The following is a 27,414-nucleotide window of genomic DNA, read 5'->3' on the forward strand; positions in this document are numbered from 1 at the left end:
TGAAACTCCAATACTTTGGCCACCTCATGAGAACAGTTGACTCATTGGAAAAGACCCTGATGCTGGGAAGGATTGGGGGCAGGAGAAGGGGACGACAGAGGATGAGATGGCTGGATGGGATCACCGACTTGATGGACATGAGTTTGAGTAAATTCCGGGAGTTTGTGATGGACAGGGAGGCCTGGCGTGCTGCGATTCATGGGGTCGCGAAGAGTCGGACACAACTGAGCGACTGAACTGAACTGAACTGAACCATCTGAGATAACCTGAGATGGGTCAAGGACGACTTCCTGGAATAGAGGGTTTGAGCCTGGTTTTAATAGAAGAATAGAAATTAGGTGGATGAGGATACACAATAGAGGAAATTTTGGACAGAGGACTGTATGAATAAGTGAGAAAGATAGTATGTGCAGGCAATATAGTGTAAAGTGTGAGAATAAAGTTGGTAGGAAGTGAGACCTAAGAGGAAGGTGGGGTCAGAAACACTGCCAAGGAGTTGAGATTTGATTCTGTAAGTCAGAGGCTTTTTGACTCACCAGGTATAACTAAATAATGTGTTACTAATAATAAAGTGTTAGTTTTGTGATGGCTTTACTCCTTTAAAAACTTAAATTAGAGCAAATTCAAGGTTATCCCCATAATATAGTGACTCCCACTGGCATTCCATATGCTTTTTTGAGAAAGAGAGAAAGAAAGGGATCAAGCTAGGGCTAGGAGCCAGGGCTTGAGAATAACTCTCTGCTCACCTCATCCAAGCAGCAAGCTAGCTCATGGCATTAACGAATCACCTATGCATTTTACCTTCTTATCAAGATTTTTGGGCTTCATCAAATATGGGTACATCCAGAGAACTGTGCACCTCCATATGTGTATGTTACCCATTGTGTTGGTCATGAGAGAACTGTGGACACTGAGAATTCAAAGCTGTGGAAGGTTCCCCATGCTGTGGGCTCACATGCATTTTATGGCAATTCCTCTGGCTTCATAGAGCAGTGATTGGACATCCTGTGGGCAAGGAAATCTCAGCCACACACTCCCAAAGTAGTTATTTTTCATGTAAATTATGTATGTTTACTGCTGTTCTAATGTTGTGCCCATTTAAGAACATCCTCCAAAATGGAAAGTGTAAAGGGATAAGAAAATAAGATTAAAACATTTAGAATAATGAGAATAATTTTTATTTTATTTACTTATAAAAAATTCTCATGATTGAATGTGTCTATTTTTTAATCTTGGTTTATACTTGTGATACTATGATTTGTAGGTCTTGCACTAACTTTATCTCAGTTTTGGTTTTAATGGCTGATGTAGTGGAAAAGGCCTCATAAAGTGATGTTGACCCTAGAAAAAGTACACTTCCCAAGTCATGAGACTCAGTTCTAGTTCTATCTAGAAATTACTTAATCGTTTTGTTGAAATTCAAGTCAGTAAATTTCCTTTATCCCTGGTATCAATCAATTGTTCTTGTAAGCTAATTGGCATGGATATGTATTTTTCATAGTGTTAACAGCTTCAATTTTTAAACCTCTTTTTAAAAATCATAAAAATAACAAAAAAATCATAAAAATAGGTTAATAAATTCTGTGTCTGTCCCAGATCTTTAAAATGTTCTGTACAAGTGTTCATATACATGATGCCTTTATATTATTTTGGCAATAGCACCACAAAATTATGGAAACATTTCCAAACATTCTTTTCAAATTTCTCTTCAGTAGGGGTTTCTTTTGAAAAGCAGTTTTGTTTTTTTTTTTCTGTTCTCATTCATTGTCAAACTGTTATCTTTATTTTGAAGGCATTACATGGTTTTTGTTTATTTGCTTTTGTTTTTGTTTTCAGAAACAACTGGGAGATAGTGTACTGATATCATCAAAGAAAAGGGCAGCAAATGTAAGCTATTTGTCTTTTTGTAAAAGAAAAAAACATGCCTCATTTCATTTTGGCAGTTTGAAAATTGTCCTCATTGGATGTTGGAATGGGTGAGAGGAAGGAGTCCAGAACAAATTCTGAGCTTTCCAGTGTGGACATTTGCCTGAATGTGGTGTCACCAGATGAGGTAGATGAAGGAGAGGATGAGAGCCAGTTCAGGAAGATAATGAGACAGCAGTGGATCTTTGAGCTTGCTGAATTCAGATGCCTAGAGGACTTTCCGCTCTTATTTCATGCCCAGCTCATCCTTGGCTTTATGCCCAAAGTTCCTTTTCCTCTGTTTGCCTATGTTGGTGGCACCACCATCTCCCAGTCAGTTAATACCACAAACTTTTGAACCATGTGTGACTCGTCCTTTCATTTTCACCTGTATTCAATATGTAACTAAGATCTTTCTTTTGTCATTTGTTCATGCTATACATATATTTATTGAGCACCTGATAAGTGCCAGGGGCTTCCCGCATAGCTCAGTCAGTAAAGCATCTGCCTTCTATGCGGGAGACCTGGGTTGGGAAAGTTCCCCTGGAGGAGGAAATGGCAGCCCACTCCAGTATTCTTGCCTGGAAAATCCCATGGACAGAGGAGCCTGGCAGGCCACAGTTCATGTGATCACAAGAGTCGGACATGACTTAGCGCTTCCTTTCTTTCTAAGTGCCAGGTACTGAGTTAAGCCCTGAGGATATGTGTGAAGGAAACAGATAAGGTCCTTGCTCTCATGGAGCTTATATTCTGTCTTCGGAAGATAGATAACAAACAAGTATGTAAGCATATAAATCAGAAAATTATTGGTGAGTGCTCAGAAGAGAATTAAAGTAAGTGATGTAATCCTGCCTGTGTGGTTGCTATAGAGGAGCTCTCCAGGAGTTACCATTGAGGGTGCGTCTGGAAGTCCATGCACTAGCCATAGGGGAAGGAACTTTCCAGGCAGAAGGGCTCAAGCCCTGGATGAGCTCCGGGAGGTCCAGGCACAGAAGGCTAGTGTAGCTGGAGCTTGGTGGCAGTGGGGTTATCCTGATAGTCATGACTTTTAAAAATCTCTGCTACTTGGTTCCTGTGCTCCATCATCTCATATGTGGCCTATTGTATGATGCCCTCTAATTTCTCCCTGCTTTCACTCTCTTCTCCAAACTATTTTTCATATGGATGTCTAATTAGCCTGGAATTTTCACATCGTTCTGCCATGGTTAAAAGGCCTTCAGTAGTTGAGGAGTAGCTGGCTGACCTTTGGAGGTCAAAAAAAGCAGTTCTGCACTTGGGGTGTTTGCTTCCTGTGAGATTTCCCAGCAGCCTTGGAAGGAAATGGTGTTTGTCTCTTGTCACCGTCTAGTATTTAACCACTTGTGTGTTCATTTTCCAGTGGTTTTGTTGTTGTTTAGTTGCTAAGTTGTGTCTGACTCTTTATCAACCTCATGGACTGTAGCCCTCCAAGGTCCTCTGTCCATGGGATTTCCCAGGCACGAATACTGGAGTGAGTTGCCATATCCTTCTCCAGGGAATCTTGCTGACCCAGAGATCGAACCCATGTCTCCTGCATTGGCAGGTGGATCCTTTATCACTGAACCACCATGGAAGCCATTTCTAGTGGCTTAAACAACACAAATTTATCCTTTTACTGTTCTAGGAGTCAGAAGTCTGAAATGGCCTTCCTGGGACAACATTGATATGCCAGCAGGGCTGTATTCCTTTCTGGAGGCTCTGTTTCCTTGTCTTTTTTCAGCTTCTAGAGGTCTCCCACATTCCTTAGGTTGTGGCCTCTTCTTGCATCTTCAAAACCAGCAGGGTAGCTTCTTCCAATCTCTCACTGACTCCGACCTTCACTCTCTCACTTCCTACTTCTACTTGTAAGGACTTATAAGTGATTACACTGGATAAGATGAAAATGAACTCTCAAAATGAACTCATCTCAAAGTGAACTCATTGATAAACTTGTTTCTCCCTTATTGTGTCACATAATGTATTCACAAGTATCAGGGATTAGGATATGGACATCTTTAGGGGTCATTATTTTGCCTATGACACCAAGCTTTGTTAGATATCTGTGAGTCAAGGGGACTTCCTACAAATGGAAAACCCACTAAGACTAAGAGAAGGCCTGTCATGGGACTCTGATTGCTTCGGTTCTGTACACATAGTGGAGCTATGCCCATCAACGGAGCAGGATTGTTACATTTTCCTGCAAGGGCAACTGAACATGGGATGATGAGAGTAACAGCCGTTGCTATTAACAAAGATCAGTGACCTTTAAGGTACCTCCTAACCCTGAGAGTTTATGATCTTCCTATTTGATGAAATGACACCCAAATGAGAATGCACTTGGAAGGTGTGGTTATGGAAATAGAGGAAATCATATTAGATAGCATAAGTTCTAAACTCTCAGAAGATTTATTATTAAGATTTGTTTTAGTGAACACATCTGTCTTCCCCACACTTGGGTTATATATAGGTGAAGAGGTACCAGAATGTTCCTCAGTGAGACATTCTTCTACTCTCTTCAACCTCTAAGTTATATCTATATTCTAAGAAAACTATTCTTTGGCAGGAAATCCAAGTGAACTGCCATTACATTGATTTCCGTTGGACAATGATCATATGTCCTGAGTTTATGGAAAAGTTATTGCATATAATATTTTTCTCCTCAATAAAGGATTAACTAAATATATAACTAAGCTCAGTTTATTTTATACCTTGGTAAGGCTTTTCATACAAATAACTTCACAAATTAAAACAAGATACTTTGTCTTAATCCATCTTAATTTCAGTTTGAGGAAGTGTAGTCAATATATCTTCCTAGTGGTGGAATTTTTTGCCTGAATAATCATGTTACTACAAAACATTCTTAGTATAGCTAGAGACAAACAAGACTTACTTCTAGGCTTTTTGTATAAGCGACAAATTGGTATTTGGTAATACATTTACTTTGAAAATAGGTAAAAGGAAGAAATGTTAAGAACAATGATATCTAATATATATTAAACACCTGACATAATTTAGGCACTGTACTAAGTGCTTTACACATATGGCACTTAGGTTTCAATCTTAAAAATGGATATCTTCTCCTTACCTTTATTATGGATAGAGAGACTGAGACACTTAGAGCAATGTTTCCTAATAATGTATAAAGCTAGAAAGGGGATAATTGATATTTGGATTAATTCACTACCTCCTAAAACTGCTTTAACCCTAAACCTTTCTTCATCTAAGCTCCTCAAGGAGAAGGAGAGACTTTGGAATTTAGGTGAGTTTTAACAGTGAGGAGGTTGGGATAACTGGGATGGGAAGGCCAACATAGCTGAGGTGGCATTATAGTGGTGTTCTAAATGGATAGGAACTGGACTGCAGAGAGAACCTATGAGAATTTCTCACCAGATCAGGATCCAGGGACCTCTGTGTCTGGGATCAAAGATCTTGCTTTGGCATCTTTTGTGATGAAGACCTGATCTGCCACTCCAATCTGACCCATTTCAGAAAATAGCTCACCCTTCTCCCAGCCACTCAAACCTTAGCTTGGAGTCATTTATACTTCCTCTCCTTTTTTCCCCTCCTCAAATCCTACTCACCAGCAAGTTCTGATTGTCCTACTTTAAAATATATCTAGAATCTGGACTCTCCTGTCCATCCTAATAACCACCACCTTCCTTGGTCCAAAGATTCATCTATTCTCGCTCTCCTGAACTGATATAACAACTCCCCAGAGGGCTGCCCTGCTTTCCCTCCTGCTTTCCTAAAATTCTACCATAAAGTCAGCTTTTAAAAACATAAATCAGATGATGTCTTTGTCTCTCCTCCTAATCTTCCTTGACATAGTCCTACTGCATTTAAAATAAAATCCCAATCCCTTAAAAGGGCATACAAGGCCCTTGGGTGAGCTGGATTTTGTCCCTTCTCTGAAGCCCTCTGGAATCCTGTATGTCCTTTCCCACCTCAGGACCAATGTAGAACCTGGGTTCCCTCAGCTGGGATCACCTTTTTCCTTAGATATTTGACATTATCTCTTTAAAGAAGCCTCAGGTAAGCACACCTTCACATGTGCCTCTCAAATACTCTATCATATCACTCTTTACATTTTTTGTTGTTGTTGTTCAGCAGTCATTCCAAACTATTATTATTTTATTTGCAAATTGGTTGGTCTTTATCTCTTCTATTGGAGGGCTAGAGCTCATCTGTATTAATTCTCAGTGTCTGACAAATTAGGAGTACATTAAATATCTGATAAAGATATGAAAGAATGCATCTTAGAGATGTTTTTATTATTAAGTCCTTAAGCTGGTGCGTATTAGGGGACACATTTTGTTTTGAAGTGTCTGCTCAGCTCATAATAACCCTTTTAACTGGGTTTCCAAATTTGGAGAAAATGGCCCCAGCACCATTTGGTTGAATATAACCTTGATCTCCAGTCACATATCCAATCTCCAGTAGATTGGCTAGCTGACCCAAGCTGGGTAAACCAAAGCTGCAACCCTTGCAGTTTGGAATTAGGACTCAGAGTAATACATTGGACTGTGCTGTGTATCCCCAGGAGACCTGAGCAATCATAAGTTCTGCTCTAGGGATCAGAGAAGGCTCGTGAGCAAACACAGAGGAGACTGAGTCAGTGTGCAAAGAAAAACTGTGACATGAGGAACAGGGAGAGATTCTGGATGACTTTCCAGGTTCTGATTCCGATATCTTCTTGCTGCCCAGCTGACCCTCTGCCCTTGAGTTCAGGAAAATATCAGCTGTCTACCCTTCATTGGAGCTTCCCAGTGGTGCAATGGTAAAGAAAATGCCTACCAATGCGAGAGACGTGGGTTCGATCCCTGGGTTGGGAATATTCCCTAGAGAAGGAAATGGCAACCTACTCCAGTAATTCCAGAGGAATATGGCAGGCTACAGTTCATGTGAGTCACAAAAGAGTCAGATATGACCGAGCGACTTAGCACACACACACACACACACACACACACACACCCTTAGAGTGTCATCCTCCCATATGTAAAGTCAGTGTGGTGAGAATTTAACACTTCGGGAAAACAAATTTGCCATTACCATGTTGGTTCTGCTTCAGCACATGCTGCCCTATGTTTTCACCTCATTTGATGATAGATGACTTGCTTTCAGCTAGAAACTGCATAAGTGAGAAGGTTTCTAGAAGAAGCAAAGGAAAAAAAGAAAAAGCAGTGAGAGCCCAGCATCTTCATGGCATCCCTTGTAAGGAGAGAGTAAGGCTGTGTCTGAAAGCAGGAGGTGTGAGAGATGGGAAAGCAAGAGCTGTAGCAAATAGCAGGGAGCTGTGTGGGCGCAGTAAGTAGGGCTGCTAAGAACTAGGGGACTTGTCAAACATGAAAGGTATAGTTGCAAGATAGGAGTTTAGGAGTAGCAGAGTGAATCTCCTCAGGTGATGGAGCATTATGCTGAAATCAATCTTCACAACAGAAGACAGTCAGCAAAAATGAAATATCCTCTTGAAACCAGAGGTTTAAAGTATAGTAGGCTGCTCCACTGTTAGTAACAAATCAATACCAACTCTGTTTAATACCACACAATCCCTTCTTAGCCTGACCTCATTACACCTGATACTAATGAGGGACTAGCATCCAATGGTCAAGGCTCAGAGTTTAATGTTGTTACAATCACACCAATTCAAAAGGCCTTTATCAGCAAAAGCATGGGGGAGGAAAACATCAAGCTCTCAGCAATGCAGCCAGCTGTAAAGTATCTCTCAATGAGTTCACCAACGTGTGAACTTCAAAAGCCCAGCAGGATCTACTTATATTTGAAGATTATTTAGGCATCTGCTGCAGAGAGGAACTGCCTCTGAAAATGGTGCCTCTGACGGGTTACTTGTGTGGCAAACCCCAGAACACGGAGCTCTCCAGAGTAACTTTCATTCTTATGAGAGTCTGCATCTCAGCTTGGAGTGTCATTTCTCCTGCCGGAGGTGTCTGGATAGCTTGGGGAGAGCAAGTGGACTCTAAGGACACCGAAGAGTTGAACATTAGTTACTTTTGTACAGATCAGCAGACAACCTGCTACTTCCATGAGGAATGCTTTTTAAACCCAAGGTAAGAGTGATACAGAGTTCACGTGTGCTTACAAGGGCATGAGTAAAAATATCCTGGGACTCTTCAACTCGGGGAAACTCTGCATTTGTGGCTGCATCCAGGCCCTGCTGGAGTAAATGGCCATGAAACTTAGCTGAAGGAAGTTTCTTTGCCAAAAAAGAGAGGTTTCTAAGACCTAGAGCAGTGTTTCCCAAACTGATTTCAACAGGGTGTTAGTATATGTGAGGAGATAAAAGGATTACATGGATAATGCTTGTGAGATACTGAATTAAACAAGTTAAATTAAAATTTAAAATGTATGTATGTGTTAATAACTTTCATGCATAACAAAAATCTATATAAAAACATATGATGTGTGCTTGTATGCTAAGTTGCTTTAGTCGTGTCCAGCTCTGTGAGACCCTAGGAATTGTAGCCCGCCAGGCTCCTCTGTCCATGGGATTCTCCAGGCAAGAGTACTGGAGTGGGTTGCCGTGCCCTCCTGTGAGTAGCAATAAAAAACCATCTTAATAAATGCAATATTACCAATCCCATCAATCCACCTGGGTGCCTGTATCTGATTGTGTCCTTCTCTCTCCCCATGTAACCAGTTTTCTGAATTTTGTGTTTGAGTTTTGCTTTTCATCTGGTTCAACTATATATGTATATGTCCTTAAATAATGTAATTTAAAATTTTATATGCTTTTGAATTATCTTTATATCAATAGCCTATGTAGACATTTTTCTGAGATATGCTCTTCTTTCAACTATGTTCCTGGTTTTTATAGGCATTGATATGCACACCTGTAGTTGTTTTCATTGTTATTATCTGTTCTGTGAATATCCCACAATTTTACCATTCTCTTTTTTATGGATATCATGTTGCTTACAGTGTTTGCTGTTACAAACAATGGAGTTGTGAACTTTCTTGAACATGGTTCCTGGGGCACATGTGCAAGAATTTCTCTAGGGTACTTATCTAAGAATAGAATTTACTGGATATAAGAGTTGGCACTTCAACTTTGTAGGATAAACCAACCAAAGTGATGGTTACAATTTTTATTCACTCCAGACTGAATTCATTGCTGTGTATCCTCATCAACACTTGGTAATGTCAGACTTAATTTTTTTTTTTTTGCCTATTTCGTTGTGATTACAGTTCTCATTTCTCTTACTTGTGAGTTTAATCATCTTTCCATGTTTATTGATCATTTCACTCTCCTATAAATGCTGTCTATGTTCTTGCTCAGTTTCTAATTAAATTATTTTTTCCTTATGAATTTGTAGGCGTTCTTTCTGCATTCTTGGAATTGGAATTCTTAATTATATGTTTGTAAATTTCTTCCGTGTTTCAAGTTTTTACTTTCTTAAAGGCACCTTTTCGTGAAGAGAAGTTTTATATTTTAATACAGATGGATTTGTTAATCTTCTGTTACAGTTGTGCTTCCAGGGTCTAATTTAAGAAGTATTTCTCTACCCGAAGGTTATAAAGATGCTGTCCTTAATATTCTAAATTTTTGCTTTTCACATTTAAACTAATCTGTTTTTTTAATGAATGGATTTCTTTCCTCAGGACTTTTCTCAGTTGTGGACCTCCCTGAAGGGAGACAGAATGCAACATTTCCCTGTTGAAATTTGGCCTTGGATTTATTTTTCAGAAGCCTCTTTAGGAATGCCTTGGAACACACTTTGAGAACCATTGCTCTGTAGATAGAAAGAAATGAAGCCCACTTTCTTCCTACAGTCTTGACCAGTTCTGGAATCTAGATGTGTGGGGTCACTTCCTTGTGATTTGCTTTCCAGAGTTTGAAAATAATGACCTTACTGCCTCAGCTAAAATGTAAAAAGCAATAAACTAATATGTGTCAAAAACACTAGAGTAAAAGCATTAGTATGCTGAAACGGATAAAAGTCATTTTGAATATTCACCATCCCCTCTCTTCACCCCATGCCTGTCACTGGGGACAGGATTATTATGTAGGAGGCTCCTGCCTGCTGGATTCTCCCCTAGGCTTTCCTGTGGAGGATCTGGGGAATGGCTGGTTGGCAGGAGGACAAAGAGGCTGAAATGATGAATCTGATGAAGAGCTTGAGGGGAGGGGTGGTTCACAGGGGTTTGGGGCACAGACAAGCTTTGATTCCTGCCTGTTGGAGAGATGTTGGGGGAAGGTTTTAGAGGGAGAAGTTTATAGAGCAAGAGGCTCAAAACAACCATGGAGTATGAGAGAATTGGAGAGACGTGTTAAGGGACTGTACAAAATGGTGCTGTGAATAATAAAGTAGATCTCTTTCAATGCCCTTGAAGAGGTACAAGAAAATATCAGAATAACTTTAAGTTGCTGGGTTTCTTTTATTGCAATGCCACACTAAGGCTTACTAATTGGGGTCACAGATATGATAAGATTCTTTTACTCATGTGATTTCATTTGATCATAACAATAATACAGTGAGGTGGGTAGGTAAAACATTACTTATCCCCATTTCATCTCTGAGAATACTGACTTAGAGACATCAAGTGACCAAGTCTAAATTTGAGAGTGGTTAGACAAGATTCAAATTCAGAACTCATATAGGGAGTGTCTGTGTCTTTCTACCATACCATACAGCATGTAGGGAAGACAGATGTGGTTGCTCTTGGATAAAATATTTGTGCAAAAACTAACCACTTCCAAATAAAATGACTATTTTCTGTTATTTGGGTTTCATGATCATAGTTTCTTAAGAAATGCCACCATTTCTTAAAAAATGCTACTCAAAGATTACTGCAAAGTACCTGTATCTTATATAGTTTTGTAAGATTATTTTAACCCAGTGTTTCTCAAGTTTAGCTCACATAAAGATGACTTTGTTTAAGTAAGTGGACTCTCCATTAGTAATAGGAGTATCTTATTCATAAATTCATAAGCATATAGTTCAAATTTTTCTGTATATTCCTGAGAAAATGATGGCAGAATGGCAATAGAGGAGGCAACTTAACATTTGTGTTCAACAAGATTAAAGAGTTAACCATCCCTAGGGAAATAAGCCCCCTAACAATTCAGTGAAATACGATAAGATGTTCTCATTTGCTGAGAAATGTATACTACTTAACACTACGGTCGAGAGGATCTCACTTTTCCATTTCACAAAATACATATGTATGTTAATGTGTACTTTCAAGTGGCTAAAAAGGGGCCATGTTAAAACTTGAGGTTAATATAACTATTTCTTGGTATTGCAAGGATGATAGAATATTTCAGGTGTTGGAGATATTTCAAGAAATTGTTATTTTATTAACAAAGTCTCTCTTACTTCTGGCAATTAATTTTCAGCAGTTTCAGCTGAAGTTAATAGCATTTTTTTTCTTAACTAAGACTTTTTTTCCCTCAATAATGCATTGGGAGTCCTATCGTAGCCCCATCTTGGCTGCAGTGTGCAGTTGTTCTGTGCATCATTTCTTCCAGTGATTGAAATAAACGTGGACATGTACCCCAGCACATAATATATAAAGTCAGATCTGTGGCCCCAATATGATAGCAACAAAAAGTGATTAATAGTTTGTTGTAATGAGGCAACTGGCATTTAATAAGTTATCGATTTTTCTCAGCATCTTACTAAAATGATGTGGAATGTGGAAAAAAAAAAACCCTCTATTCATATAAGGCAGTATTGATTAAGTATGAATTCATACATCGGGATTCTAGATGCCTTGTTATCTCAGGGCCAGTGCATATTACCTGATTAATATCGACAGTACTGTGCTCATCAGTGAATTCCCAAGGCATCGTTTTTTAGTCAAGGAAGAATGAAGTGTTTAGTGTGACCCTGAAATCACTTTGTAGCAGATCCAGAGAAAAGTTGTTGATGATTCAGAGCAAGTGGCTGCAGATTTAATTTGTTGAGCTGGATTTAATTTGTTCCAGTTGTTTCAGTGTTGTAGTTATGCTTAGAAGATGTTTCCTATTGATATTCTTTTACTTCATTATTTTCATGCACATTTTTCTTTGCCCAATAAATTCCTTCTCTATTTTCTATATGGCAAACTTCTAGTCATCCTTCAGGACCCCACTCAAAAGTCACCTCCAGGACCCTGTTCTTGGTTCCCAGAAGATTTTATTCTCTTGGATCCTCCTGCCACCCTTCGTTGTACATAAGTCTTCAATGCAGAGGGATAATACAAGTAATTGTGGGTTTGTTTGTTTGTTTGTTTGTTTTACTGTGCTGGGTCTTCATTGCTTTGCACGGGCTTTTTCTAGTTGTGGAGTGTGGGCTTTTCACTGAGGTGGGATCTCTTTCTGTGGAGCATAGGCTCTAGGCACGCGGGCTTCAGTAGTTGTGGTGCATGGGCCTAGTTGCTCCATGGCATGTGACATCTTCCTGGACCAGGGATTGAACCCATGTCCCCCTACATTGGCAGGTGGATTCTCATCCACTGAGCCACCAGCAAAGTCCAGTAATTATGTTTTATATCTGCTCCCTACTAAGCCATGAACTTCTTTTGGACAGGGAAGTAAATTTTCTATGGTGATTTGTTTGCCCGGATAATTCCCAGTATCCGAGAAGAAAATATTAATACACAGTTGGCTATATGTAAATACTTGCTGCTGTTCCACAGTGGGTAGGTGTCTCTTCACAATACCAGAAATGGAAACTTCTTGTTCCACAGGATTTAAATGAACTTTATACTACCTTGGAATTTGGGAGATAACAGGTATCACTGTGCCAAGTATCTTTATTACTCCTACTACCACCACTACTTATGGAGTGCACTGTGCTCAACACTTTAAACATAGAATCTCAATTTCTCAGTATGGAGCAAGGTGATTTATTAAGTTCTCCATTTTAATGATAAAGCAAGGCTTAATACTTTCCCAAAGGTCACATCACTAATAAGTGGTGAATCAGAGAATCAAATCAAGGTCTCTCTGACCCCATAGCCTGTGTCTACAGTGTGACTTGAGACACTCCGGTAAAGGTTAATCCAAACCAGGAACCCAAAGTTCCACCATTAGAGATTAACTTCATTTTGAGTCTTGTAGGCTTTACAGGGGGCAGCCATGGTAGGACGGGAAAACATACTCAAATAGAGTATTCTAGGGAACATTTCATGCAAAAATGGGCTCAATAAAGGACAGAAATGGTATGGACCTAGCAGAAGCAGAAGATATTAAGAAGAGGTGGCAAGAATACACAGAAGAACTGTACAAAAAAGATCTTCATGACCCAGATAATCACAATGGTGTGATCACTCACCTAGAGCCAGACATCCTGGAATGTGAAGTCAAGTGGGCCTTAGAAAGCATCACTACGAACAAAAGCTAGTGGATGTGATAGAATTCCAGTTGAGCTATTTCAAATCCTGAAAGATGATGCTGTGAAAGTGCTGCACTTAATATGCCAACAAATTTGGAAAATTCAGCAGTGGCCACAGGACTGGAAAAGGTCCGTTTTCATTCCAATCCCTAAGAAAGGCAATGCCAAAGAAAGCTCAAACTACCTCACAATTGTACTCATCTCACACGCTAGTAAAGTAATGCTCAAAATTCTCCAAGCCAGGCTTCAGCAATACGTAAACTGTGAACTTCCAAATGTTCAAGCTGGTTTTAGAAAAGGCAGAGGAACCAGAGGTCAAACTGCCAATATCCGCTGGATCATTGAAAAAGCAAGAGAGTTCCAGAAAAACATCTATTTCTGCTTTATTGACTATGCCAAAGCCTTTGACTATGTGGATCACAATAAACTGTGGAAAATTCTGAAGGAGATAGGAATACCAGACCCCCTGACCTGCCTCTTGAGAAACCTGTATGCAGGTCAGGAAGCAACAGTTAGAACTGAACATAGAACAACAGACTGGTTCCAAATAGGAAAAGGACTACGTCAAGGCTGTATGTTGTCACCCTGCTTATTTCACTTATATGCAGAGTCCATTATGAGAAACACTGGGCTGGATGAAGCACAAGCTGGAGTCAAGATTGCTGGGAGAAATATCAATAACCTCAGATATGCAGATGACACCACCCTATGGCAGAAAGTGGAGAGGAACTAAAAAGCCTCTTGATGAAAGTGAAAGCAGAGAGTGAAAAAGTTGGCTTAAAGCTCAACATTCAGAAAACTAAGATCATGGCATCTGGTCCCATCACTTCAGGGGAAACAGTGTCAGACTTTATTTTTTGGGGCTCCAAAATCACTGCAGATGGTGATTGCAGCCATGAAATTAAAAGACACTCCTTGGAAGGAAAGTTTTGACCAACCTAGATAGCATATTAAGAAGCAGAGACATTACTTTGCCAACAAAGGTCCATCTGGTCAAGGCTATGGTTTTTCCAGTGGTCATGTATGAATGTGAGAGTTGGACTGTGAAGAAAACTGAGTGCCAAAAAATTGATGCTTTTGAACTGTGGTGTCGGAGAAGACTCTTGAGAGTCCCTTGGACTGCAAGGATATCCAACCAGTCCATCCTGAAGGAGATAAGTCTTGGGTGTTCATTGGACGGACTGATGCTGAAACTGAAACTCTAATACTTTGGCTACCTCATGCGAAGAGTTGACTCATTGGAAAAGATCCTGATGCTTGGAGGGATTGGGGGCAGGAGGAGAAGGGGACGACAGAGGATGAGATGGCTGGATGGCATCACCGACTCGATGGGCATGAGTTTGAGTAGACTCTGGGAGTTTGTGATGGACAGGGAGGCCTGGCATGCTGTAATTCGTGGGGTCTCAGGGAGTCGGACACGACTGAGTGACTGAACTGAACTGAATAGATTGGAAATAGTTGGTGAACTGTGACATATTAAATTCTTGCCAACTAATTTCTAATTTGCAAGGAGATCCAACCAGTCCATCCTAAAGGAAATCAGTCCTGACTGTTCATTGGAAGGACTGATGTTGAAGCTGAAACTTCAATACTTTGGCCACCTCATGCGAAGAGCTGAGTCATTTGAAAAGACCCTGATGCTGGGAAAGATTGAGGGCAGGAGGAGAAGGGGACGACAGAGGATGAGATGGCTGGATGGCATCACGAACTCAATGGACATGGGTTTGGGTGGACTCTGGGAGCTGGTGATGGACAGGGAAGCCTGGCGTGCTGCAGTCCATGGGGTCGCAAAGAGTTGGACATGACTGAGCAACTGAAGTGAACTAATTTCTCAAAATGGGTCAGTCAACAACTAGAAAAAAGTTTTCCCTTTAGGGGTATTTTACATGGGAAAGAGAATACAGAAAAGGGAGTCAGAGAGGATCTGAAAGGATAGCAGAGGTGCTAAAGACTAAGGGGAGTGGGAGAGGAACTCCTTTTGGTTTTTATAAAGGCTCTGACCACCACTGAGATAATGGTGTTACTTCAAGTAGATCAAAATAGAAAGGGAAATGCAATATCCATCTAGAGCGTAGTATTGGTTTCCTTTTGCTGCTGTTGTAATTTGTGGCTTAGAACAACATAAATTTACCCCCTTATCATTCTGGAGATTTCCTTCTGGAGGCTCCTAGGAAAGAAGCTATTTCCTTGCATTTTCCAGCTTTTAGAGACCACCTGTATTCCTTAGCCTGTGATCTCTCTTTCCGTCCTCAAAGCCAGCAGCATGACTTCTCTGACAGACTCTAGTCCTCACTTTCATGCTCCCTTATTCACTTAAGGACCTTTGTGATTATTTTGGGCCACCTGGATAACACTGGATTATCTCTCCACTCAAAACCTGTAACTTAATCATATCTGCAAAATCTCTTTTGCCGTGTAGGGTTCCATATTTACAGATTCTGCGGATTAGGAGGTAGACGTCTCTGGGGTACACTATTCTGCCTCCCACAAGTGTGTTGGAGTGGAAATGAGAGAGCAGGAGAAGGGTTCCAATCTTGATGCTACCATTGAGAAGTCATGTACCTTGGGGCAAATCTCAGCCTCCCTGGGCCATAGCTTCCTGGGCTATTGCTTCCTTTACCTAACTGCTGGGAGACATGGCTCTGGCTAATTAAAAGCCAGACTTGTTTTTACACACCTGCAAATGATAACATCGTATTTATTTAAGGCCACTGCTGAACATGTCATTAGTCCTTCTAATGGTGTTTCTGCAGGTTCTCAGCTGATTTCTGCTCACCATCCAATATTTACTTACACCTTGCCTACAGAGCCTGTAAATTTTCAATTTCTCATTTTAAATAGGGAGCTCCAGTTCTGTAGTGTGGTCAATACATTAAATATCCACAGCCAAATTGCTTAACGCCCAGGTTTTTATCCCCTTGAAATTAAAGCTTTTAAAACACCCGGACTCCATGCTGGCTGAATGACACACAGACTTTCTACCAGCTCTCAGGGGCAGGCGATACTGGTTCCTGTCAAGTTCTAAATCTGGATGCTTTTTTATAGTGGAACAACTAAAAGGAATTGCTTCCTTATGATATATAACCACTACTTATTATAGACTGATCCATTTTGTAGCAGGGAGGTGGCAGGCAGGGGGCTGGAGGAAGAACAAGAAACAATCTTAGACCTGAGAGAAAGTAACCTTCTAATTGCCTTTTCCATGACAGCATCATAAGCTTCTTTATGGCAGCTTTATTTCACAGTGACCTGCCACACTGCTCTAATTTTTCTGGTGTCACTCATGCAGGTTTAAAAAATGATTGGTTTTATGGCTTTTATTTGGGAATTTGTCAAGGTTTTACATTTGTGGAAGCCTTGAAGCAGTGGCCTAATAGTTCATAATTTGGTGTTTAAAAGATATTGGTGGGTAGCCTGCTTGTGCCCACAGGTGCCTATAGTGATCACATCCTTATGCCTAGCGGGGAAATCTCCATAATTTCTTTTATGCTACAGTAAACCTTTGCTGTCAGAAAATACCATTCCAGGTTCCAGAGGGCTCCTGGCATCCTGAGATGGGAGAAAAGCCTTTCAAGCTTCATGATCAGGTTGATATTTAAACCTAATTCCCATGAAATGTACTTCAGGTGTTAGTAAACCCAGACTCGGGTCAGCGTATTCTGGCCAGCCAGATTTACGCACTCTTTTTTTTATGACTCACAGTCTGGAAATGAAAAGCACTGGACTCTGAATTCTCTCTAGCTCTCTTGCTCTCTCTCTCTCCGTAGGATCTCAAAACCCCTAACAGATGTTTTTAAAAGCTTCACTTTTGAAGGCTGTCTTGGCCTCCTGCCACTATGTATACTTTAAGGTTTAATGAAAATTGGTGCCTCCCGAGTTCTCCTCCTAAGGGGGAAAGCAGCTCCTCTCTGGTGAACTTGCTCATTCTTGCTCAGAAGGAACACACAGGGTTGGTGAGGTCGTGTGTAAACACGCAGCACACACACCTGCTCTGTCCCTGGCTTCTTTCTTTCCTGGCTGCCTGGGTTGCCTCAGTCCGGCGCATACCTGCTGGTGTTTATCACAGTTGGTGTTTCTCCCCTTCCAGTGCGCCTCCGCATAGCCGGTGCTTATTTGAGCAGTGGGCGATCTTTCTGAAGTGACCTCCGCGGGCCAGGAGATTTATGGTGGCGTTAGCTTTCATTATGTGTGGAGGCTGCCTCGTGAGCTCACTGCGTCGCTGTCAGAGGAAGAGCAGATCGCTTCCCAGAATAAGCCTCCAGTATTATCTTTGAACATATGTTCTTGATTAAACGAGAAGAGGAAAGTCTCTCCGTTTTTCCCATTTGGAGGTTAAAGTGGAGGGTTTGTCTAAAAACAGATTGCAGTAAATTGTGGGTTTATTTGAACAGTATGTCAACATTATTTACTCATGGAAAAAAAAAAAATCTCAAATTGATAGGTTTCTTTTAATTACCTCATCCTGAAAGCTGCTCTCCACAAACAGAAAATATTTCAGAAGCCATTTGGATAAGTCTGGAAATGTTGAATTACTGGAAACCTGCCGAGAATAATACCTTTGAAAATGTTTCCGTCGTTCTGAGTATAAGAAAACTTGATTAGGAAACAGCTTGTCACTGAGCAAACCGGTATTGCCTTCTGTGATCTTGATAGCCTCCTGGTAAAAGATGGCTTGCAAGATTCTTGCCTAATGATGATCACGCCATCCTGAAAAACAGGTACCTTTCTGGAGCTAGGGTGTTACTGTCCGTCACTCAAACCACTGTGGCCTTGTTTAACCCCACTATGATAACATCTTTCTCTTGGGTTCTGTCCAGAAAACACAAAAGCTCAATGAAAAAAGGTTCAGTAATTGAATGAGTGCTGGGCAAGTCCAAAGCGCTCTTCTTGCAAATCCAGGCCAAAGCACATTTTGTAGACAATGTCCTTTGACTTCATTGCTTGGTCCTGACTAGATGAAAAGATGATCTGATAGATACAGCCATTCCCAGGGCCCAAATCTATTTAGTGGGTGAGGGAGGTAGTTGAGGGGAAGAGAGGACAAGGAGACTCACATGCCAGCCACTCATATACACATACACCCCGGGCTCATGTCCTTCTGTGACATCCTTTCAAAACTGCTTCTGATGTTTACTTTCTGTGGAGTGGTGGCAGGGGCTCTGTATGTGAGAGGTTGGGGTGAATTTGGGGCCAGCATATCATGATTTACCCTGGGCCTCAAGTCCTTTGCGCATATCCCATACTGCGGGCAATGTTCCATGCAACAGCATATTGTGTTGCATTTACCTCTTGGGAAACCTATACACAGAGTTTCTCAGTAAGAGTATTTCATCTGAAATGGTCGTATGCCGGGCTGACTCCAGGACTGCTGTGTGTGCTGGTACAGTTGTCTGGTTGTTAAATATTGATATCACTACCAGTTGGTCAACCACTGCCTGAGATCCACAGCCAGGTACCAAGTGTGATTGGACACCAGAGCCTCGCCACCCTGGGTGTATGTGTAGTTGTCTTGGCCTGAGCTTCAGAGAGGCTTCCCTGCGTCTGCCTAGACCCTCAAGGCAGCCAGAGCATTGAACTCCTTTGGACCCAGTTTGGGTCTGTGTGGAGGAGGTCAGACAGAAAGAGACTTGCCAGGGCAGTGCTCCCAGTCATGCCAACAAAATTCACTTTGTAAGAGAAGTTTTGAGTCATTCGGGACATCAAAGGGTCTTTCTTCCTACCCTTGCAACTCTTTTCCTCCACATATCGGTGTGAAGTCCTGAAGCCCTCACTGCGGAGACCAGTTCAAGGACGGAAGATGTAATTCTAGCCCCAGCTCGAACACTTAATAACTCCATGACCTTGGGCAAGGGACTTAACCTCTCCACACTGCAGTTTTCTCATCTGCAGAGTGTTGATATTGGCCTCGATTCCTTCCAGCTGTAACAACAAATGATTTTTAGTCCTAAATTTCTGTTTACCAGCCCATTCACCCACCCCAAGTGGAATATCAATGGCTATTCCATTTATGCTTCAAGGAAAAAAAGAAAAATAACATCAGCTGCTAACAAATAATGTTTAAACATGAGTTAAGGTAAGAATGATGCCAAGTGCTCGATGCAGCCTGAAAGAGGGAGTTGACCAACACAGGAGATGGCTGGCTTGCTCCACCCTTGCTCGCCGCGTCATCAGCACAGGTGAGCACTCTTGACGAGCTCAGCTGATGGAGCTTCATTTCTTTTTTTTTCCTCCAATTATTTTTATTAGTTGGAGGCTAATTATAATATTGTAGTGGTTTTTGCCATATATTGACATGAATCAGCCATAGATTTACGTGTGTTCCCCATCCTGAACCCCCCTCTCACCTCCCTCCCTATCCCATCCCTCTGGGTCATCCCAGTGCACCAGCCCCGAGCACTTGTCTCATGCATCCAACCTGGACTGGCGATCTGTTTCACACTTGATAATAGACATATTTTGATGCTGTTCTCTCAGATCATCCCACCCTCAGATGGCTAACAAACACATGAAAAAGATGCTCAACATCACTCATTATCAGAGAAATGCAAATCAAAACCTCTGTGAGGTACCACTACACGCCAGTCAGAATGGCTGCTATCCAAAAGTCTACAAGCAATAAATCCTGGAGAGGGTGTGGAGAAAAGGGAACCCTCTTACACTGTTGGTGGGAATGCAAACTAGTACAGCCACTATGGAGAACAGTGTGGAGATTCCTTAAAAAACTGGAAATAGAACTGCCATATGACCCAGTAATCCCACTCCTGGGCATACACACCGAGGAAACCAGATCTGAAAGAGACACATGTACCCCAGTGTTCATCGCAGCACTGTTTATAATAGCCAGGACATGGAAGCAACCTAGATGCCCATGAGCTTCATGTTAATAGAGCCCCAGCCACTGATACAGTTCCCGCTCCACCTGACTAGGGTCATCTTATCTCATTGTGCTACCCTAGCAACCACTTGAAAAATGTGCATTGTGGTTCATGCTAATGTGCAAAGGGCCCCTAGAAAGTATGTAGATGTGTCAATGCAAATTCATTATGAAAAGGAAAAATAATCTCAACAGACAAGCAATAATGTCATATATTTGACATAGAGGGGCATTGTGTCAATGGGATTAGCATTGTTTTTTATGTCTCGTTTTGAGTATTGCAGTTCTAAGTTATACATCATGCCATTTCTTTTTGATTTTAAAGACGTTTTCAGTCTTTCAACTGGTGATTTTTTTTTATATGTTTGGCGTATTTTGAGATGGGGGAGAGGAGGGTAAGGTTCCACCTTTTATTTTAGACTATCACTTATAACTTCACAGCCAAAATACAGAAGTTCATTTTGTAGATTTTTTTAAAAAATCAACCTATTCCCTCCATAGAAACTATCATGAATCATATAACATAGTCCTCAATGAGGATTACTAGGACCAAAATACCGTGATAGTTACTCTTATCTGCTCTTGGGAAGGTTGTTATTTTATGCTTGCTAAGGACAGAAGCATTTATAGATTTGTGTGTGAGTCTGTGGCTTTCTGAAAAGTATGAGTTCTGGCCCGGGCCATATGTCTAAGGGCTTCAGTGTCGTGGTGTCGATAGACAAGGATTGTGGTGGTTTTGGGGTCACCCTTGTTGTATTTTTAGGAAAGTAACTTTTAAATCTAGATTCTCATCTCATATCTCTGTTTCACTTTGGCTTCCTCTCTGTCCCCATAAACAAAACTCCTACCAGGCTTGAACTCCAGCTTGATTTTAGGAATCACAGCCAGCTTTTTTCACAAGCAACACTGCAGACACTTAATGAAAGAATTTAAGCTGAGAAATTTAGTACTCTTGAATTAGGACATCCTGGGATTTGTCCCTGTTCAACATGCTCCTTAATTTAAAAGCTAAAAAACTGATAAATGTCACCTCCAGATGCACATACTAAATTCAGGATCTAAAAACAGCTGCCTAAGTACAACACACACAAGTACAGTATGAATGGGTTGGTGTTCCTTCAGCAGTTTAACCTGTCAGTATCTCATGCTGAGGGTTTGTCATTGTTGTGATAGCATTTTAGGTTTGAAACTGACTTTCCTGTGGTGCCGGACTTATCAGCCATCCTTTGCCCATCCTCCTTCCTGTGTATGTAAAAGACCCTGCAAGACCCCTTGGTGAATCGAAGCCTGGTCCACCAAGACTTGGCAGTGAAGGAAGAATCTGTACCTTGGGGAGGGACAGCCAGGTGTTATGGCAAACATTTGTTCTCAAGACTCCCTTTCCACTTAGGGATTTGTATGATGTTGTCACCACATTCATCCCCTTCAGACATTCCTCCTCCACTAATTCTCAGGAACAAGAGTGGACTTAATTCTCCTCTCCTTAATTCTCTAAAGCACAGTGTGCCTGTGACCAAACTGTAACATTTAAACAAAATTTAAGGTACCAAAACCTTGGGGTAACAAAAGAGAAATAAATACTAAGAGTTACATGAAAACAAATGATCTAGTTTGCAAGATTCATCTCTCTGCCTTGTTTCTGCCTCATTTGGAGAAAAGCTGCTCTCTCTACCACCTGGAGGTGGCCTCTGGCCAGGTCCCCAAGAGAGAAGACTATTCCCTTCCCACCTATGTCAGGATTTCTCTTTCCAGTCAGAGACCTTTTTCTCTTGGATGACAGATACTGGCAATGTCCATCCCTATTCTATGGCCTCTACAAGATAAGAATGAACCTGGCTTGGCCCAGAAGCTTTATGAGACCTACAGAAGGGTGAGGTGTGTTTATGTCTGGGCAATGTAGGAAAGTCAGGACCAAACCCCAAATTCTTTCTTATAATAATGATTATGACCCTTTTGTTTTTACAGCATACTTGCCAGTATTAGAATTTTTGTCAGTACACTTGAAAAAAATGGAAAATTAGCAAGTCAACAGTCTTTATAGAATAATAGCTTCCATGATATAACAGCTCTTATTGGTCACTAAAAGTTGGACACTACTGAACTACTAGCACACACATTGGTTGTGTTTTATCACTTCTGTTGAATAGGACAATGTGTTGATCTGACTTATTCTCTTTGAGCCTCTAATGACAAAGTTCTCCCTTGTTCCAGTGAATATTTTTTGTTTGTTTATTTTGGTTTAATGTTATCACTGCCTTATGTCCAATCCTAGCAAGTTATCCTCCATCCTAAAGGAGATCAGTTCTGAGTGTTCATTGAAAGGACTAATGTTGAAGCTGAAACTCCAATACTTTGGTTACCTGATGAGAAGAGCTGACTGTTTTGAAAAGGCCCTGATGCTGGGAAAAATTGAAGGCAGGAGGAGAAGGGGATGACAGAGAATGAGATGGTAGGATGGCATCACCGACTCAATGGACGTGAGTTTGAGTAGACTCCGGGAGTTGGTGATGGACAGGAAGGCCTGGCGTGCTGTGATCCATGGGGTCATGAAGAGTTGGACACGACTGAGCAACTGAACTGAACAAGTTATCCATTTGTTCTACATCATGTTGCTTCTGTCTATCTAATGGACATCATAATAATAGCCTTCATACTTGGATATAGCCAAAAGAAAATTTTCACATCATTTAAAATGTATTAGTACACTTATGAAACTTTCTCTGACATACCAAAGAGACATAGGACCCTCTTTGACAATAATTTTAGTACATTATGAGGGTAATTTGAACAAGATCAGGATTTTCATAGTACATGTTTTTGTCTAATCTTATTATATAAGCTTGCCTTTAGTGTATATGTGATAGGTATGTAAAAGATATTTGCATTTAAATTTCATACTTGTATGTGAATTCAGGTATACATGTATGTTTTAAATAAGCATTATGGCAAAGAATGTTGGCTCACATACAAAGATCTATAGATGACTTTCTCAGCATGGGCCCTTGGGTTTTGTGGTGCTGTGACTACCTCAAAACAAAGGGAAATGTTTTGCTATGAATTTCCTGTTCCTGGAAGACTACATGGTTGAAAAAATGTCTTCTTTCCTCTTGAGAACTATTCATGTGCCAAAGTAAGAAGCAGCCCTTGAAAGGATTACTCAGTCTTCCCCCACATTTTCTCTTCACCCCCAAAGTCTAATAATTTTCAAAAAGAAATGGAAGAGCACTTGTCACTAAACCGCTTAACACTTTAAAATAGCCAGATGCAGTGCATGCATCTCTGTCAGGTTTGGACTCACACCAACCCTGAAAATGCTCTTTTTTTAAGGAAATAAATTGCATACATATCTCAAAAAGTATTCCAAAAAGTAGTTTCCTTTTTGCTTTGTCTGAACTACTCATGCTTCAGTTTTAACCATGCTCTGAATCCATAAGCATTTCCTTTAGCTTGCCAAACTTCACCACCCTCTCTGCGTATTCACCCAAGTGGCTGCACTATATCAGTTGGTTGCTAAGAGGTCAAGATCCCTGAATCTTAGGCTTGGAAGAGACATTGAGACAGACTATGAAATGCCACCCCCCCTCTTTTTTAAATAAATTAGATCAAAGCTCGGAAAGATTGACTGGCTTCTGGAAGCCACAAACCAGTAGGTAACAGACTCAGACTCAGACTTCCTTGGTTGATTTAAGTTCATAACTGCTGCAGCTTTGGTGAAGCCCCTTGAACAGTGCTAGGAGTTCTATACATGTAAGATGTCCATGGAAGGTAGATGAAATTGTTGTTGTGCTCAATCCTTTATTGAAAGTATAGAATCAAGTTTGTCTACCTCTAATAAATACTTCAGGGTAAAGAGGACCCCTTTCCTTTAGCCATCCTTCAGCTATCTCTTACTTCTGAAATGGCTGAGAAAATACAATTCATGATTACTTAAAGCTTTCAGAATTTAAAGTTTGTGAAATCTAGATGTGAACACATAATTGTTACAGGATCATAACTTCAAAATAAGCATTTATTTTGAAAACAATAAATATAAGAACAATTTTGTCTAAAATCAGCAGTTCAGAAAATGATTTCATTAAAATGCCTTTATCTTCCAATTTCAGCATCTAATTTGACAAAGAAAAGAAAACACAGTGTTTATGACACCTGACTGTGGAACATTCTTAGGCTTGTTGATTTGTGATGGTTTTCATTCACATTAATCTTAATTTTTATCCTTTCTTTAAATTTGGGCCGCAATTGTTTGATATTGTGATTACACAAAAGTAACAAAATGATCCACTCTCCTAATTCTGTGATTAGCCTTTACATTTCATTGTTCTATTGAACCCCTCACTTCCCTCTTGCCCCTTCTCCCAGTGCATACAGATGACTGAGGTTTACATACGTGTCATTTTCTCAATAACGTCAGAAACCCTCCAGGAATAGAGGCAGCATAGCAGTGCCCCATTCTTTATGGTAGGGATCCTGGTGAAGCGCTTTTTGTACTGGGTAAGTTACCTCTAGCGTCATTTAAAGAATGTTTGCTATGGTATCTATAAGTCTATGTAAACATGAACCATGATATTTGCTTTTAATTTGTTTGGCAGCCAGATTGCCTCAGTTCCTTGTCCCAGGCTAATTTTCAGGGCTTCTTCATGGAATCTAATCCAAGATTATGCTCAATCATTTGAGACAGCTATGAAGCAGGGTCAGGCTGCCTGCTGTCTGGGTGAGAGTAACTTGTTTATTGAATAGCTGGAACTCAGTGGAGTTTATTCATCTGTTATTGTCTGAAAACATGCTCTTGGATCTCCCTTCCCCATGCACAGTTTTCCAGCCATTTTCAGGTGCAGTATATTAAGGTCCGTTCAGATCTTCTCTCTTCTTTCCTAATAACCATACCCTGCAGCTTCTAGGAAGCTTAGGTATCCCCTGGAGGGAGGACAAGTGTGGTCTTTTCTTTCGTTTTTCTCTTTTTCATTTCTCGTCAGTTGTTGCCTGAGGTTCTCTCTTCCTCCTTTGCATGGAGTCAGGGAAGCGGGATTAGGGACCAGGTGGAAATGTCTCTTATCTGTCAGTGTTATGATCTTGTCTCTGTACCCTTGGTTTTCTTGCAGAACCCTTTACCCTCTGGCTGACTTACTGTTACCCTTAGCGGTATACTCACAGCTGGCTTCTCCTTGCAGCCTGCTTAGTCTTGAAATCTTACCTACTCTCCAACCTACAATCAGCTCCTGGACCACTGTCAGCACTTGCCTTCAGAGAAATTTTCTTTCATATATGTGTTCTTACTTGCTACTTTGGTTTCAAATCAATGTTTTTTGTTTTAGTTTGACTTTGTTTTTTCCACCCTAGGTGCTTTCCCTCATTTGATTTGAGTCTAACAGTGTACTTAAAATTTTGTTTTATCCCGGATCTAGTTATTGTAGGGTCTCCTACTGTACTAAGTCTACTATACCAGGGAAGCAGAAATTGGACCTTTCAGTTTCGGAAGTTTTGCAGATATCCAGATAGGGAGAAACATGACCATCTCCCTTCAGTGTAGACTTGTCTATTCTACGATTGTGTCTGTTCCTGTGTGATCCCTCTAAGAATCTGTTTTTAAATTTCTAGTTTTATTAGTCTGGACAGTGTGGTAATAGCTAGACTGACTTTTCTGTGTTTTAGTAAGTCTTTTTTTTTTTTGGATCTTGTATGAGTACCTAGTAGTTACTGTCTCCAGCTTTGGGGCTTTAACCAGAATTCTGAGACAATAGGAAATGTTCCATCTTGTTCTGTGGTACATAGAGCATGGTTGAGCCCTGGTGTTTTTAGACCGTAATTCTTAGTCTCATTTGAAAATGTAAATACTACTTAAACTAGTTAATCCCAGCTTTCTGAGGACCTGGGCTCTACCATTATTTGAGTTGTCTGGTGAGAACTTTGGTTGGCAGAACTGGTTATATGTTTGACTTGAGGTTTCTGGTGCTCTTCTACAAAGTGTAAAGATTTAGAGTAGCCATCATGGCATATTTGGGATCTTCAACATATATTTCTAGAAAATGAAAATCAGTAATCTATCATGTGATGTTTTCACCTTGAGCTTGGACTTCATTGAAATAAGCTGCACATGACAGAGACTTTATAATAACAACATTGGAGAAGGGGGTGTGAACAGGAAAAGCTCATGAGAAATCAGGTTAATGGCTACCACAGCCATTAATAGCAAAGCTACTGGTTTCTAATAGCTTTAGCAAAATTCCACATCAAGAAGTTTCCTAGAGGATATCATGGAAGGCTTCAGGAGGCTTTGACAGCTTCAAAATACCTTGAGCTATATTGTAGACCCCTGACTACCACTCAAGACTTGAACCCTAGAATTCTGCACTCTGGTAAGTTTTCTAAACAGATCTCTGAGAATGATGATTTAAAGGGTCTATTATCTTATCCTCATGTTTTAATACTCCTTTTCATTCCACAGCCATATATTTATACTATGCAGTCTTCTGGCCTTAATTGATTGGATTAGGGTAGACAACTTGACCCCTTCTTGACTTGAACTTTGTTTCAAGCATTTGGAATTGGCACCAAAAAAATATAAAGTCTGCACTTGTGGCTGAATCTTAGGTCTATAAACTCAGGCACTGTACACGGAGAAGCATAAAGGAGATAGGAAAAAAAGAGACACTTTTCCTTGTCTCCTGAGGATTTTCCAGTTTCCAGAGCATTCCAGTACTTTGGCCACCTCTTGCGAAGAGTTGACTCATTGGAAAAGACCCTGATGCTGGGAAGGATTGGGGGCAGGAGAAGGGGATGACAGAGGATAAGATGGCTGGATGGCATCACCGACTCGATGGGCATGAGTTTGAGTAAACTCCGGGAGTTTGTGATGGACAGGGAGGCCTGGCGTGCTGCGATTCATGGGGTTCGAAAGAGTCAGACACAACTGAGTGACTGAACTAACTAACCAACAGCTCTTAGAATTCTTCTAATGAATTTTCGTTTTAGAAAAATTGCACAAGTTAAATGTCTCTTCTTTAAAACTAAGACAGCCTTGACCAGACAGAGAGCCCTCTAGTTTTATAGTATTACTTAAAGTAATTTATGTGAATTCAATGAATATGATTTTACTTTTGTTTATGTTGTGAAAGGAAGAGGAGACATGTAATAGAAAGAGGGTTACTGCATTGCTCGGGATTCTGAGTTGCAGATAACAGACTCCACTGGAGTTAGTCTAAGCAGAAAATGATTAATTTAAGAGTATTAGATATTTCACAGAAATTTCTGAACAGAACCAGGCTTAGAGGCTACACGACAAGAACAAATCAGCCATGTACAGCA

At 40.6% G+C, this 27,414-nt stretch overlaps 1 pseudogene; it reads left to right on the top strand.

Moving 5' to 3' along the window:
- The first annotated feature begins 7,725 nt into the window (after positions 1–7,725).
- The window catches only part of LOC136145486 (vesicle transport protein SFT2A pseudogene), a 184,446-nt pseudogene continuing 164,757 nt past the window's right edge, over positions 7,726–27,414 (top strand).

Source organism: Muntiacus reevesi, chromosome 13 (genome assembly GCF_963930625.1).
Source record: "Muntiacus reevesi chromosome 13, mMunRee1.1, whole genome shotgun sequence".
NCBI lineage: Eukaryota > Metazoa > Chordata > Mammalia > Artiodactyla > Cervidae > Muntiacus > Muntiacus reevesi.